Source organism: Pundamilia nyererei, unplaced genomic scaffold (assembly GCF_000239375.1).
Source record: "Pundamilia nyererei isolate P.nyererei 1_Seehausen unplaced genomic scaffold, PunNye1.0 scaffold00089, whole genome shotgun sequence".
Classification (NCBI taxonomy): Eukaryota; Metazoa; Chordata; class Actinopteri; order Cichliformes; family Cichlidae; genus Pundamilia; species Pundamilia nyererei.
In genome coordinates, this window is record NW_005187490.1 from 1868902 (window position 1) to 1873951 (window position 5050).

The window sequence follows — 5050 nt, forward strand, 5'->3', positions numbered from 1 at the left end:
CTAATCCCAACCATTAGAAATTAATGCCTCATCCTAACCCTTACCCCTAATCTAACCACAACCATATTTTGAGCCTAGAGTAGTATAGAGGCATGTCAATTTTGGGTCCTCACAAAGATGTTTAAACAAGTACACACACATGTATACATTGTAGTAGACAAGGCAGTTAAGCATGACAGGAGAGAAGGATTAAAATACCATCTCCAGCAGCTTAGTTCAAAAACAGCAAACACCAGCATTTACACCTACATCCTCCAGCTCCTGCCACTAACACTCTGCAGTCACCCTCAATAAGCAGCCATACAGTCCGGCCTAAAAAGTGCTCATGATGCAGCCTCAACATGATTTAATAATTTATAGTTATTTACATACTCCCCAAGCAGGAGAAGAACTAAGAGAGCACAGCTGCTCTCATTTTTATCACAAGGAAATAAATCAGTGAAAATATCCTCTCTGTGTTGTCAACACTCTGAGAGCTTTCTTCTCATTTTGCCGTTTTCCATCTTGAGACAGAAAATAAATAGTCTTTTTGTAAGAGAAATTTTTTTTTCTAGATGTACCTGCATTATGCTCAACTTGTCACACCATCATCAAGAAATTCATTTAAACTTTCACAGCTTGTGATTACTTAGGCAGCTACACAGCAGTAGTTGTCAATACAAGCAGTCATACACACACACACACAACCTCGTATTCATATCTTACTGAGGACATCTTACTGATTTAATGCTTTCTCTAGCCGTCATCAAAAATGAATGCCTTTATCCTAAACCTCACCATAACCTAATTGTAACCCTGACACTAAAACCACATTTTTAGCCTCAAAAATGCCTTGAAATTTGCGGGGACGGGCATTTTGTCCCCATAGGTGACTGTTAATCCCCACAAGTATAGTAGCATGCCAATTTTCTGTCCTCACAAAGATGTGTAAACATGTACACAGACATTTAGCTGAATTCTTTGCAGGCAACATTAGTTTTCTAAAGATGCTGAAAACTTTTGCTCCTGATACAGATCTGCTGTATTAGTGTGCTTTTGTTTTGTTTTTTTCAAGTTCTTTAAGTGATATTTTTAGACAAAATTATGCTTATTATACTGATCCAGAAGCCAAACATATACAAAAATAGTATCACTTCGTTCTGGATTAAGTCATATTAGACTGCTGTATATACCTGGATCTGGGTCACCTGGGTTGTCAAAAATTAGTGGAAATTACCTGTTACCCCCTAAATTTTAACCTATCCCTTCTTAGGTTTTCTGCATCCTTTCACAATCTTATAGTTAGTTAGTGACAAAGTATTGTCACTTTATAATCTCAGAATTTATTATCAATATCATCATTATGTCCAGAGATGCATCTTTTCACCAACTGCAGGATCCCTGTAGGAAGAATATAGACATATTTATTAGATATAACTTTGAACCACCACAGGAGCTCAACCTGTCAAGTCCCATCAGAAGCTGTAATTCACTTAATGATGCAGTGACAAAAAATAACAAGCTTCATCCAGCAGTTTTTAAACACCACAGACCCATAGAAATAGGTTCAATCTTTTCCTATTAATTGGGGAGGAGGAGGCGCCGTTGGGGACGGGTGCAGTGTGTGCTGGGCGGCTGCCAGGGGTGGAGAGCCTGGTGGCCCAATCCCCGGCTACCAACACTAGTGACTGGGACATGGAACGTCACCTCTCTGGTGGGGAAGGAGCCTGAGGTAGTGCATGAGGTCAAGAGGTACCAGCTAGATACAGTTGGGCAGCTTGGGTTCTGGAACTAGTTTCCTGGAGAGGGGCTGGGTCTGGTGACTGCCCTCAGTGACAGACGGCAGGTTGAAGAGGGTATTTTAGTATCCCCTCAGATTGCTGTCTGTGCATTGGGGTTTTCCTCGGTGGACGAGAGGGTTTTCCCCTGTGCCTTTGGGTCAGAGAACAGGTCCTGACTGTTGTCTGCGCCTAAGTGCCAAACATCAGTTCAGAGTACCTAGTCTTCTCGGGGTGCTTAAAGGGGCTCCACCTGGGGACTCTGTCATCTTATAGGTCCAAATGGAACATGTTCAGCACTTTCGCTGCAGTTTTCATGCTGCACTGAACTGGGGCAGAGAGATGGTTGATGCCTGTCGTGGTGGTAACCCCCGAACTAGATGGTAGATCCCAGAGGTGAAGGTTAAGTTAGAACCATTAGGTTAAAGATGGTCTCCTGTTGGGCTTGATTAGCCTGCGGGACTCCAGAGGTAGCTGATAGGTAATGACAGGCCAAAGGGAATGCGGCTGGGGCAGTGGCTAATGCAAAAACTCAGGTGTGGGAGGAGTTCGGAGAGGCCGTGGAAAAAGACTTTAGGACTGCCTCGAAGAGATTCTGGCAAACCATCATGTGAGTCAGGAGGGGAAAGCGGTGCTCTACATGCACTGTGTATAGTGTGAGTGGAGTGCTACTGACTTCAACTGAACAAATACTTTGAGGACCTCCTTAATCCCACCCACTGACACATGTTCTATAGAGGAAGCAGAGTCTGGGGACTGGGGTCTATACCTGGGGGTGAGGCAGTGAAACAATTCCTTGGTGGCAGGGCCCCTGGGGTGGATGAGGTTCACCCTGAGTTTCTGAAGGCTCTGGATGTTTTAGGACTGTCTTGGTTGACATGCCTCTGCAATGTTGAGTGGCGATCAGGGGCAATACCTCATTGATTGGCACACTGGAGTGGAGACTGCAGGGTGTGCTCCAACTATAGAGGGATCACACTCCTCAGCCTCCTCATTTCGTCCAAGTGGGAGGAATTTACTGCCTCAAGTAGAGGAATTTAAGTATCTCTTGGTCTCATTCACGAGTGAAGGGAGAGGGAGATAGGCAGACAGATTGGTGTTGTTGCTGGAGTAATGTGGACCCTGCACCAGCCCGTTTTGGTGAAGGGAGCTGAGTGTAAAAGCAAAGCTCTCGATTTACCAGTTGATCTATGTCCTCAATAGGGATGAGAATCCCAGTAGTCCAATACCTTGGAATCGTTAGTCTGCCTGCCTATCAATCTCACTTACTGGTTCTTACCCTCTCGCTATGATCATCTGATTTCAGTTTGTGTGTCAGAGGAGGAAAATAGTGGTGTGTAGTCCAGCACTGTAATAAAGTAAGCCATCATTTGTGGTGAAGCCACCCGCTGCTCCAGCTCAACAGGTAACAAACTGATGAACAGTCAGGTTGCAGCCTCCGTTTCTACCTGTTCATATTTCTAAAGTAGAATCGTTTTGGTGATCACTTTAAAGTCTCTTTGTGCTGGTTTTCATCTTTGATTTGTGTTTTCAGCTTCGTGTTCAGACCCAAATACTAAGAGAAAGATCACTTGTGTCCTCACTAGGATAGGGATTTGTGTTGGTGTGTAGGGCTGTAGCCTGTAGGTTTATATTGTTAATTGGTAATTATGAGGCAGTGTGTATCAGATAATCAGTAACATGCAAATAACGTAATGAGTAGTATAATAATTGTCTTTCTCCTGGGTGTAATTAAGTAATGTACTGCATTAATTTTAAGAATTTTTTTGTGTAATATGTGTAATAACTTTTTTACTTTAGTTTTTTGGAGTTATGACACTGATCATAACAAAGAGGGGAAATACCTCCAACATGCACAAACACTTGACCACTAAGCATGTAATTATTTTGCATGAATGTAATGTTTGATATGCTGTTTAGAGATGACTCTCAAAGTGGAGCCATTGAGAATCAATAAGGGAATCAATAAGGAATCGAATATGTAAGTTATATCAACAATGGAATTGGAATCTCACTAGATTACAGCAGCAGATCTGAATTCTCTGATTGATATTTTACTTGCACCTGATTGTTCATCACTACACACTTTCTTTTGGTTCTATCATTTGGACATGACTGCCATTTCGGCAGCTCATTTTGACCTTCCTGCTGGGTCTATCATGCACTAGATTTCTGGTGGTTCTACTCCAGTTTAGTGGATGGTCTGCAGGGTGTGTTTACTGTGCAGGAAGTAATTATTTGATCTTCCACTGCATTTGTAAGTTTGCTCATTACAGAGAAATTAATAGTCTCTAATTTTATGATAATTTTGTTTTAATGGAGAGAGATCAAAGATACAGAAAAAATGATAGATTAAGATACATATTTGATCTACTTCAACACAGCCAAAATTGTGGTTCCCACAGATTGGCGGTGTGCCCATGTGGCACACATATTATAGCCAATTAATACATTTCAGATACTCCTGAATTCAACTGATTATGTGCATAAAGGACACCTGTCCATAGAATAATTTTTCCATTCCATGTTTTCTATCACCATGGATAAGACCAAAGGGGAGATCAAAGGTCAAAGATGTCAAAGGACATTAGAGACAAGAGACAGCACAAGACTAGAATGGGTTATAAGACCATCAGTAATAAGCATGGTGAAAAGGTGACAACTGTTGGCGGAATCATTTGGAAATAGAAGAAATGTAAAATGAACATCAACTGTTCTTGGTCCAGAGCTCCATGCAAAATTTTTCGTGATATGGTGTAAATGGTCATGAAGACATCGGTATATCAAAATAAAACTACATGGGAGGAACCTGTTAATGACCTGAAGGCAGATGGGACCACAGCCACAAGAATACAATTGGTAACACACTGTCTATAAAGTCCCCTGCTCAAGAAGACAAATGTACAGGTAGGGAAGGGAACCGGTATCCGGTGCCATGATGGCACCGGTTCTGACATAAACAGTAGTAACCAGGCCGAAAAGCAGCGCACATTTCAGTGCTTTATTTCGGTGCATTTTTTTTTCCTGAGCTGTGATACACTTTAGATTCTAGCCAATCATTTTACGTTTCCGAGGATAGTAGGCGGGTCCAGGTACGTACGTTCTGTTAGAGCAGAGCTACAGATTAAAAATGCCCAAGGTGAAGCGGTCAAAAGTCTGGCTGTACTTCACAGCAAAAGATGCAAACTCAGCAGCAACAAGTGTTTTAAGCTGATACTGTGATATTGTCAAAGGAGGTAACACCTCAAATCCGATGAAACACCTGGCGACGCATAGCGTTTTTTTTAAAAGCC

General features: G+C 42.1%; 1 protein-coding gene across 4 annotated transcripts in view; it reads right to left on the reverse strand.

Annotated features, from left to right (window-relative positions):
- sez6l (seizure related 6 homolog (mouse)-like) overlaps window positions 1-5050 on the reverse strand; it is a 104365-nt gene that overhangs the window by 58912 nt on the left and 40403 nt on the right. The window lies entirely within an intron of this gene.